This window comes from Puntigrus tetrazona, chromosome 5 (assembly GCF_018831695.1).
Source record: "Puntigrus tetrazona isolate hp1 chromosome 5, ASM1883169v1, whole genome shotgun sequence".
NCBI lineage: Eukaryota > Metazoa > Chordata > Actinopteri > Cypriniformes > Cyprinidae > Puntigrus > Puntigrus tetrazona.
In genome coordinates, this window is record NC_056703.1 from 28,854,660 (window position 1) to 28,867,195 (window position 12,536).

Sequence of the window (12,536 nt, forward strand, 5' to 3'; positions counted from 1 at the left end):
CGGTCAGCAGCGTAGTTATTTTTGCCACCCTCTTTCAGTAGAAACTCCATAATGTGCACAAATTCTTACTCCGTTTCCAAGCCACTAAAGATGCTTTTGGTCTCCAAGGACGCGCTTTTGTTCCCAAAGAGTTAGTATTTTTGCCCACACAAATGCACGCCTGAAACCGCATCTGCTTCTCAATCCTAATACGTGATTCACAAACTATCGCAACCCCTTCATCATAAACATCAGTTTTATTTACCGCAGAACAAAAAACCGAACTATGTCAAGCATATGCTTTTATGTTTTCTTTTGGGACTTGAGACAAGCTCGGGCTTGCATAACTCTGGTGTGACTATCCTCAGTTTCCTATGAATCCCATCTGTTCGGGTGCAAATGCAGTGACCCTCTCAATATGGACCGGTTCTGAATTTTCTGGATTGCAGTCATTAGTGTTTACCGCTTTCACTCGAACCTGTGCACTCAGCGTCAGGCAGCCCGCTTGAATAAAATGGAAATGGGTCATTTCGTCTTTTTGCTCTGATTTTAAGTGTGGCATGATGGAGTTAATTACGGCTGTCAGCATCTTTTGATATTCACAGGTATGGGGAAAGAATGGAGGTGTGGAATGGGCGCAGCAGGTGGAGCAGCTGTGCACAGACCTCCGGGGAGAGGGAAGCGCTTTAAGTGTGCTTGATTTTTAGCAGCGCTGCTGTAGGGTATTATCATAATTTTAACAGCACAATGGCTCTTCACACTGAGGCTTTACTTCACTCCTCTGCTTGAAAGTTCTACACCTCCTTGTGTTTTTCTAGCACTTCTTTTTAAAGAAATCCCATCTCCACATCGTGCCAGATCTTACTTCACACATCCGTATGGCAGCTTTCGACTCAGGTGTGATTTGAAATTTTACCAACATTTCCAGTCGCTCAACTAGCAAGCTGAACATAACCTGCTCAGTATCTCCAAATGCATCTTATGAAGACTACGGAGGCAGTAAGAAATAGTGCAGAAACGAAAAAAAATTAATAGTAATAATTTAAAATAATTAAATAAAATGAAAATGAAGAAATAAAGAGGTGGAAAAAAATAATAAATTAAAAAATATATATGAATATATATATATATATATATATATATATATATATATATATATATATATATATATATATATATATATATATTAAATAATAATTTGGTACAATGTACCTGTTTTTACGTTGTACTTTTAAAAAATACCTATACGTAATTATATCTGTAATTCATTTCTGTAATTACATTTATAATTACACTGTTGAATTCCATGTTTTTTTGTATTAGGACATAATAAAACATTATCTGGTTCTTGTCAGTATTTACAATTTAAAAAATAGAACCTCAGTTGAACTATTGTACATCACACTGTGCCATTATTTATTCAACAAAAATAAAGCAAAGATGGAGAAGCTATGGGTGACAAAGTTAGGTTGACCTTTAAACTCGGCTGCCCAGCAATAACTTGAGGTAATTATTTTCTGTATGACTTTATCAGTTTCTCACATTGCTCTGGAGGAATTTTGCCCCATTTTTCTTTTCAACATTGCTGCAGTTTATTGAGGTTTGTGGAGATTTGTTTATGCACCCCAGCATCAGCATTCAGTCAGGATGAGATCTGAACTTTGACTGGGCTATTACAACCCCTCGATTCTCTTCTTTTCATTTGTTGTGCTGTAGATTTGCTGGTGTGCTCGAGATCATTGTCCTGTTGCATGACCTGATCTTGGCCAAGCTTTAGCTGTCGGATATATGGCCTAACATTTGACTCTAGGACACTTTAGTATACAGAGGAGTCAACTCAATGACTGTGAGGTGCCCAGGTCCAGTGGCTACAAAACAGGCCCAATATCATCAGCCATCCTTAGACTTTTGGTATGAGTTGTTTGTGCTGATATGCTCTTTAGGTTTTACGTATGCTGATGTGCATCATGACGAAACACCTCCACTTTGGTATCATCTGTAGGCCCCTATGAAATCTGTTTAATTTTTTCCCAAATTCTCTTTTCTTTTTTTTGTGTTTATTGTTTATATGTTTTTTCTGGATTATGTTTTTTTTATTTTTTAAAACACCTTTTTAATAGTTTAATAAAATGTTATTAATCAAAAATCACATCTAAATAATTATTATTAATAATTAATATTCATTTTCACACAGTTTATTAAGAAAAATTACATGTTCATGGCCCTATGAAATGCTTCATTTTTCTCACCATATTTTTTTATTGTTACCAAATTCTGTGTTTTAGCATCTAAAGCATAAACACATTAATTTATTAAATATAGTCTTAAAGCGGTGTTATGACTTTTTTTCCTCGGAAATTCTGTGTTGTGTATTTACTTTTTTCTGTTAAAAAATGAAGGCATAAAACTTTCATTTTTGTTTATCTTAATTAAGCAAACTATATTTTTGGGATTTACTATTTAAATTAAAACATAGAAGAAATATTGCATGATTATTCCTCAAAAAATGATGTTTTTAATTTTAGTAAGCTAGTAGTATTAGCAGTGGGCCATGTACATTCTACTGAAAAATAGTAGAATAGGCATAATGACTTTTTAATGACTATTTAACCAGACTTTTATTTTGACGTGCTCTGTGTATGTGACACGACGCTAGTTTTACTCAAATCAAATGGTAAAACGCACATGAAGCGACTCTCAGAGCAGTTTCAGAGATGTTGTTTGTGTGTTTATGTCCTCACCATGAGCATCTCGCACACTTCAGTATGGTGTAGTAAACAAGCCCTACATCTGTTCAAAGGTCATGGTTCGAGTAGACTTCTAGTTTGTTCAATTTAACACGCTTTAACCATGCTGCCATGTTCTTTTAGATAGAAGAAACTTTTTTTCTGGCAAACCTCCCAAACATTCCATACTTGTCCGATATTTTTCTAACTGTACTGTTATGAATTTTATTATTTAACATGCTATCTAGGGCCGATGGAGCCGGCGATGAAATTCTTGGTTTGTTTGCCATTTCTTTGAGCGTTACACAGTCTGGTGCCTGTTCTGAATATCTCACGCTTGTGGATAATCTTCCTTACCGTAGAATAATGGACTTCAGATTGTTTGGAAACGACCTTATTACTCTTCCCAGATTGATAGCGGCAATAAAGATCAGCGCTGATGTTTCACCTGCTTGGCATTATGTTAACACAAACCTGAATGCTCTAGCTCAGAAAACTGCCAAAATATCTGTTTTCATAGACGTGCTCACACCTGCTAAAGATCAGTTTAGAAAGATATCTGATTAGCAGTGCCTTAGTGCTATTTACCCTTAATTCTTATGTTTGCAGTAAGGGTTTCTTGACTTTGTCACCCATTGCTTTTCCATTTTGGCTTTATTTTTGGTAAATAAAATGACACGGTGTGTCGTTGCTTATCTGAGGTTTCATTTTCCAAATTTTAAGACCTGGAAAGAATCAGTTAGAAACTGAAAGTTGTCAGCGTGTCAGTTTCAGTGTACAAAAGTACTGTATGCAAAAGCATTCTTTTAAAGACTGCATATAAATAATGAGACCGATCTGATGTCTCCGCAAACATCCGCTAAAACAGAAGTAAAGATTGATAGTATAAAAATAATAATAAAAAGATGTTCACAATTACACAAATGAATACCAAAAGTGTACATATAGTGCATGTTAGGTCTGTCTTTTTAGTTAAGTTTATGGATTTATTCCCATTTTATTGTCCACCAGTGACAATCATCTGATCACTTAGTAAAGTAACGGCAGACCTCTCCTCAACAAGTGCCACAACATAATGAATAATTCATGAATGCAGCTCAAACAGTGCTGGCTGAGTTAAGGGTTTGTTCAAATGCATTGAAAGTGGCAAACACCACAAATTACAGGCTACATGCAAGTGATTGTGTCCTATCTGATGCCTCCACACATGCCCTTGAAGACAGGTTTTTATTTTAGAACAATAACAATAGAACAATGCAGAAAGTTGGCTGTCAAACACAGGATGGCAGTAACGAACCACACAATAGGTCAAGAGGTTGTATTCATGAAACACCTCCACTAGAGCTAGAAACTCAGATGAGCTGTGCCATGATGAGATACATCGACCGGCAAACACTATATCAAATCGATACAAATATAATAAAATAGGCTGAACCAACCGAAGCCACTTTGCTGGTTGTATCTGCCCAGGTTTAATGGTTTTAGATTTTTCAGGAGATTTAGTCTGGAGACCTTAGGTTATACCCGCCAAGACCAGTATAACGGCTTTGGTATGCTTTAGCTGTTTGTTATTTTATTGTTATCGTTTGTTTTGACAGGGATTTCAGCAATGCGTTTTTACAAAATTCCATCCCTCTTATCATAGCATCTACTGCAGTTTCATTTTTTTTGGTAAGGCTTCGTAGGCGAGCATTAAAAGGAATAGCTAAAAATGAGTTACTGTTCCTCTACAACAATGTCCTCACCATCGCACGATGCATGGTAGTCGCGACTAGCTATTCATTTCTAGAAACTGCAATAATTGTGTTGTACACCTGTTGGCTTTGTCATTATTGAACTGGAGTTGCAAATGAATTAATAACAAGATTTTATTCATTTCACAAAAACTATATTGGTAACGACAGAAAGAACCCATGTGAGTTAGATCAGAATCGTTTCTGATGATTCACAACAGTTTTTTGGACATTTATAGTACAATATTGTGAGGATAACTGCTCCAAACTGAGAAAAGCATCCAATTTGGTGCAGATGCTGATATTTATGAAATTATGATTCTTGAAATGTAAATCTGTGATATTTAAAAGATACTTACATAAAATTATAGAAAAATCAGTTGTCGCTCTATATCTCCAATAATATATATTAGTAAGATGAAATGTTATATTGTGATTGTCACCAGCATAATAGAATAGAGAAAAAGGTTTTCAACAATTTTAATAAAGACTTTGGCTGCAGTGTTCAAAGTCCCATGTTTAGGAAACTCATGTAGCATTTTCATTTTCATTTGAGCACAACAAATTGACATTTAGCTCATCTTGCAGTGAAAGCTCTTACTGAGAAAAATAGTCAGTTCACATCTATTAATAGAATCCCAGAAATATTATAAACAGAGATCCAGTTCTTACGATCAGCCATGCTTGTGCTGAATATCAATGTTTATTGGGACTTTTGTGTTATGTAGCTCATTTAGCTCAATACCTCAATTAAACTTATTCAATTCACATTCAGATATTCAATTCACATTCACTTTTCACAATACAGATTGCTCCAAAACAGCTTTACAGAGAAAATAAAAATAAAACATAGCCGAAGTAAGAGAAATTTATGGAAGCTCATTTCCACCACTGGAAAAATAAATAATTTTTATTTGCGTTAACTGCATACAAACTTGAGATATAAACTCCCAATTCCAAGTTATAAAGTCATAATTCTAAGAAAAGAAAAAAAAGTTGCAATAACACAATATATTCATATGGGCTTCCACAAAAAAAATCATAAACATATTAATAAATCAAGAAAATTTCAGCTACTCAATGGAGCCTAAAAAATGTCACTATACAGTATATAGTGACATTTAAAATGATCTGGTTACATTCAAGTAACGAAATATCATATAGCATCAGTAAACTAATCTATATACAATAATATACTGCATGTTGTTACGTCTGTTATTAATTTATGTAATTACATTTAGAATTACACTGTTGATCCATTTCTTACACCTTAAGAAAACCGCATAAACAACTTAAACCACTTTACTTTATTTTAAGTTTAATTTAAGCGCATATGTTTAAGGCTAGGGCTTGGTTTAGGGTTAGTTGCGTGCAATCATGCATAGTTTATTATAGTAAGGGCATGCAATGTAAAAATAAAGTAAAATAAAGTGTTAAATTGACCATATATGATCAAAAATCACTAATAATCCACAAGTAACACATCGAACTAAACAAGAAATGTAGTATTGTTAAGAACTCCGTAGTAGTTTATTGTAAAACATACTCTACATAGAAGAGAAAAGGAACCTTCTCAAAAACGATCTTCTCTATCTGAAACCATGTTTGTAAAGTTTGTTTTGTCAATCAGAAAGCTCTCCAGCAGCCAAGATGACAATTACCAAGACACGTCAGACCTAGTTCTTAAAGCTGTGTGGCTTGACTTCACATAAATTAGAGCCTTAATAAGATATCAACCAGAATGCATGAGCAGCCAACCTAAGACCCGTCTGTTCACACTCAGCAGAATCTGGAGCTCTTGAATGCTTAATGCTGCTTTTGTGGAAGGATTGCCAACCCAGCAGAGAGGCTTTTCCCACACCTCCAGAAGAAAATCAAATACATGTAGGTGAGCAAAATATGCAAGACATTAATACCACAAGCGGCATGGTAACAACTTAAGTGCACGCCATCAATCCCATCCAAAAGCTTGCGAATGTATGCCACGGTGCCGTTCATCCTCCCAGGTGTTTTGGGGCTCCTTTATAATTCAGTTACTGCTGTAAAAACCTCTTATACAATAGACCCCCACGGACATGAACCAGGAGACTTTGACAGATGGAGAAAGACAGACTATCTCTCAGTTGGCCCTCTATTGGAGTCATCCTCATCTAAATTGCACATAATTGTCAGTTTTAAGTGCTCGATGCTGGCTGGATGCTAGCGTTCGAGTTGCATGCCAAAGTAAAAGGGGTTTGGGATATAAAACACTTGTTAGCTTTCATGTTTGCTTATTGTTACCTGTCACTGCGGTGCTAGACGGCTTTCACGTTCCATCTCCAGGAATTGTTAAAGCTACTCAAAATAATGCATGATATTAAAGGTGCAATATGTAGTCTTGACAGCTAGACGTTGAAATGGGTAATGCAATTCACTTTTGCCTCAGCAAACTCTTAATTGCTAACTGGTAATACGTGACCCGAAAACAGTCGCAACAACCAAAAATGCATTGCATGGGTCAAAATTATCGATTTTTCTTTTATGCCAAAAATCATTAGGATATTAAGAAAACATCATGTTCTATGAAGATATTTTGTACATTTCCTACCATAAATATAATGAAACTTGAAACCATATATCAATGGAAAGCTTATTTATTCAGCTTTCATATGATGACTGGATGAACTGTTCCTTTATGACTGGTTTTGTCATCCAGGGTCACATGTGTGCTTTATAAATTGTAATAATAAGATGACATGCTAGTAATATGCATGCTAATGTGCAGCTATTTATTACTGGAAACTGTTTAATTTGCGCAAATGACAATGTTAGGCAGCAAGCCTTACACATAGGCACGGTTTCATAGACGGATTATGGATTATAGATTTGGATACACAACCTAAAAACAAACAAATATCAATGTCTGCTGACGTAGGTGTTATACATCAAATTAACATTGACGTTAAACATTGAATTGAAATTGAATATTGTTCACCCCAATATCGCAACTGCCGGCTGTGTATGATCTGCGACTAAAATCTTGCTCACTTCAGTGGTTTTTATTTACTAAATGGCAACCCTGATTGCTGAAATCCTATTGGATAAATTGGCAGTGGGTGGAGTCGCAAAGACAAAAATGTTACATTTTCACACATTTCAAAGCAGAAATGGTTGTTTCCTAAATACTGCAAATGCATTATAGTATTTTTGATTATTCCTTAGCACAGTCAAAAAAAGAAAATGTATATAGCACCTTTAAAACAAAACTGACAAGCTCTCTTTCTTTCTATACCCGCAAGCTTTGTTCAAGCATAAGCCCGTCTACTCTGAAGAACGTCTATACGTGTTTATTTTTTGAATATTTAGCTCATTAATGATTAAAGAGAAGCGTGACAGTCGCACACACAGACTGCTCTGCCAGCCCATTACTTAAAGTAACAAGAGTTCGGAAGCCCAAGCCAAGCAACAGTCCCAGTGCCAGCGGAAGTGCATTATTTTCTCTTGTTTTTTTTCCATTGCTTTCCACTGAAAAGGGGTGAATGGGCTGAATACCCACAGCAACGAGAAGAGGACACAACACTCAAATCTTTGGCAAGAGTAACTGGCAGCGACTCCACAGCTGAGGACGGCTGCCCAGTGCCTCTGGTTGTTGAGTTATAGGAGCATCACTGGGCCGAAGGGCTGGAACCACTCTGTCCAGTGCTCAGGGCTGCCAGGAAAATATTGACTTTCAGACCAGAATGAATAAGGAAATGACTTAATAATGGCTGTTTAAAATAAGTTAATGCATTTTAGTTGACTCGCATTGCTTTTATAGGCTATTGCTATATTGCTGTTAAACTGTGATATATTTTAATATAACAAAGTTGCATTCGTTGGTACCAATTTGCACTAAGTGTCTTAGAAATAAACCTATTGTGTTTGCATTAAAATGCAAAACACTTTTGCTGCCATTGAGGTGTGATGTAGGTAAGGCTATGGGCAGATTAAAAATGTTATTACTGATGTAACCACAGAATTTAAGTTAATACATTGACACTATAGAACAATATTTTCAATGTAAAAACACAGTAAGCACAAAATATTAAATCATTATTGTACCCAAAGCACAATAACATGGGTCCAATATGATGATTGGCCAAATAATAAATAAATAAATAAATGCTCCATTTCAGAAATTTTACTATGACAGTAAATATTTATCAGAGTTTTATTCATCAAGGATTAATTTCAAACTTATTATTCCTCAAATAAATGTCGGGGGAAAAGGTTTCAAAATGGTATCGTGGTTTTAATAATCAAATGAAGCAGCAAAAACTGTTTTCAACATTGATGATAATCAGAAATGTTTCTTGAGCAGCACATTTCTGAATTTTCAGAAAAAATCTGAAGAAACTGAAGACTGGAGAAAATACAGCTTCGATCATAACAATGCATTAGACAGTACAACAAATTCAGATAGAAAATACTTTTAAATTGTAATATTATTTAATAAATGAATTGTTTGTTTATTTATTCATTTACTTGCAGTATTTGGAGACTTCTTTCATAACAAATTCGAGAACACAGTCACTAATAGTTGTTGGTGCGGGAGTTATGTTTAATTATTGGATAAGGTTGAGCCATCTAGAATATAATCTAATATTAACATGTGCTACATAAGTAAAAAACATCCACTATGATAATAATATGCATGCTAATAAATAAGGAACAAGTTATCTGAAGCTCAACCAAAATATCTTACTGATCCTCCCACTTTTGACATGCATTGCATACATTTTGAGAATTTACTGTATGTCTTTATCAATAATTTTTATTTATATAACACTTTTAACAACGCAGATTGTATCAAAGCGCTATATATGCCTATAGGAAAAGCAACCCGAAGACACACTGCATGTAACAAATGAATAAATACTTTATGAGTGCAGCGGCCAGTCTTACTCAGACATACACATCCTCAGTCTCAGTCCTGCATCACAGCGCCAGACTTTGAAAGAGCAAACTTTAGTTTGAAGAGCTGACCAGAGATATCAACAAAATTCAGATCCTGATGCTTTTCAAAATATATAAATGTTGCTTTTTAAGTAAATATATAGTAAATATTTATGTGTAACTGAAAATCGCATTCATTTGAAACAAATAAGAGCGATAGATAGATTAGATAGATTAGATAGATAGATAGATAGATAGATAGATAGATAGATAGATAGTCTGTCATTTCTAACATGACAGAGATTGATGGGCATGGGAAAAAAAGCTGCTTTTTGGATAAAATATGCATGGTTATAAATGATACCTACTTATTCTAGAACGCATTATTACTACATCTGGCTAACTTTGTGTAATATTGCTGCTGCAAGAACTCCATCATCCCATGCAAGAGCAAACTACTGCTCTCTGTCTTGAGAAGCACAGACCTTTGAATGAGTTAAGAACTTCTTAGACACCGACTAGACTCGAAATGTGTTATTAAAAAAGAATCTGCTTCTCTGAGCGTTTTGAAAGATTTTTGCACTGCCTACTGAAAGCACAATTAAACTGCCCAGTGAATACATTTTGTGCACACCCGAAATATGTGAACATATTTTTTGCATTATGCAATGTTACTTGTAATTGCCGGTTATTGTTTATGTCCCAGCTATATTTTGTGCAAAGCACCATGGGATATCATTATTAGTCCTTTAATTATTAGTCCTTTGATAACTTAAGCAATAGAAATTCACTAGCCTAAGCAAACGGATACTAATGCTGAAGGAGCAGTTTGAAACTATTTTTCAGGCATATCTGTCCTGCTGTTGTTTTTCTTGTGCAATTCTGAATCCTATGGAGCCCCTAAAGGCATTTGGTGATGGGAAAAAAACTTGAGATGGGAGAAAAAAAAAAAAAACATTTCAGTGCTTTTACTTTAGCAAGTTTTGAGTTCCACCGAGAAATGCTGCCTTCACTCAGAAAATGTTTGCATTCTCTGCAAGCGAACTCTGAAGTTTTGCGACCGATCACAAAAAGGCTCTTTGAGAAATAAAAACCGAACAGCAGAAGTTGCTCTGAACAAGGTTTCTTCACTACTGAGCAGGGAAAACCACGAAACCAGGGCTGAAGCTTTTTGGCAAAATAAAAAATAAAAGCAAATAAATGCATTGACTGTCCGGTTTTTGTCTGGAACTGAATGTTTGCTGCTGAGCCTGTTGCTTGTGCGATATAGCCAAAAATTGAATCTGTGCAAATATTTTATTACACTCTTAATCTAAAATAATCACTGCAGGGTTCACAGCTAAATTGTCCTGGAGCCTGGATGGTGATCACCCACTTACCTACTATTTTGACAGCATCTAATTAGTATTGTGGCAAAATTGTGCACCGAAATAAAAGGAAACACTTTTTTTTTCAAAGTACCAACATATAATACCATGTAGTATAATGCAGCTGGTATAATTTAGAGGTAACTTGATTCCTTTACATTCTCCGGGGAAACATTTTGATGCAACACATATCACAGACACAGAGTTTGTTGCATCATAAAGGGTAATGAGCGTCTGCCAGCCCTCAAGGGCTCCGCACACAGACTGTGGGAGTATTAAATAAAAGAACAATCTTAAGGACAAGGCAGTTACGTGCACATTGATCACCAGTCCCCATTTCAAGACAGGGACAATGTTGTTTTTTAATCTGCTCTCATGTAATAACAGCTCGCTCCATCTTAGAGGAATTCTCCCAGAGTGAAATGACTTGAGCACCTGTGAAAGTCTCCGAAATTGTCTTCTGCCTCAGGGCTTTGAGATTGGGTCACGCCGGTGCCTCTAAAGACATGTTCATCGCTCTGTTATACACCTCAACCTCAAACATATCATGTCTGTGTTATAGCGCAGGAAGAGCAATTGCTTGTAATGAAGGTATACACAAAAACCAACAATGAAAAAAATTAGATTTACTTTTGCGCATTAAATGTAGGCGTAAATAGGAAACCAGTTAGCTATCTGTTTAAATCATCATGATTACTGTAATTATGTACAATGCCGGATCTGAGATTGTAGTTTATAATTAGCTTTTTCTTTTGGGGATGGATCTGGTGTCAAGATTTTTTTAATGAGGTTCTTCATGAACTGTTCGTTAAAGGAACAGTTCATCCAAAAATGATACTGCGTGATAAAAATGTGCTCAACCTCAGGCTATTCAGGATGTTAATGAGATTGTTTCTTCGTCTGAGCAGTTTGGGAAAATGTGGAGCTCCTTTACTTTCTCGGTAATTAGTAATTCACACCAATTAACATCTCGAGAGGGATGGTTAAAAATTAAACTGCGTCCTATGGTGTGACGGCAAAATAAATAAATAAAATAGTGTGAAATTTGTCAACTAATACATTTTGATGTTTACATTACATAAACAGCTGCATACACATTGATTAGTAAATGGTAGTAAATGTGCTCGCTAGCACACCTGGTGCGACATTTCACTTGTGAGGTGAAGCACTTGTTTAGGAGTCCAATGAAACACCGGTCCAGATCAAAAAGCTCAAAGAGAAGCAGGATACAATGGCATGGTTTTTATCTCATGTTTGTTTTGTTAACATGATCAGTTTAGGCCCCGTCCACGCTGAGATGTATTTAGCTGTATACAAATAAATTTTGTATCACAGGTGTCTCATCCAAAATGGTAAAGTGCGAAACCGATATCGAAATTAATTTTTTTAAACTGGGTCCCAGAGTGGATAAATCTGAAAACACCACCCTCGCATTTTCGTGTGGACAACAAATCTGAACATAGTCTTTTAGCTCACGTCTTGCCCATAGTCAGACACAGCTATGTCACAAAACAGCAACGAAAACATGAACAGAAGCTAAAAGATTGAGTTTTTATTAACTAACATAAAGAAATATTGGTTTGTATACCGTGCATGAGGTTTATGTGGAAGTCTAAGTCTTCTTATCAGTTTTTTTTGTATCTTTGTGGCAGGATTACTGCGCCAAATGCCAGTATGCCAGTACACTACATCGTTTTGTGTCAGTTTTGTGGTTTTGTGCAGATGCGGATATTTCTTGAGATGAGGTGCTACATTATTTTCAGATGCGGATTTCAGATGCATTAACATTTTAGTACCACTCACCAAACGTAACAAAT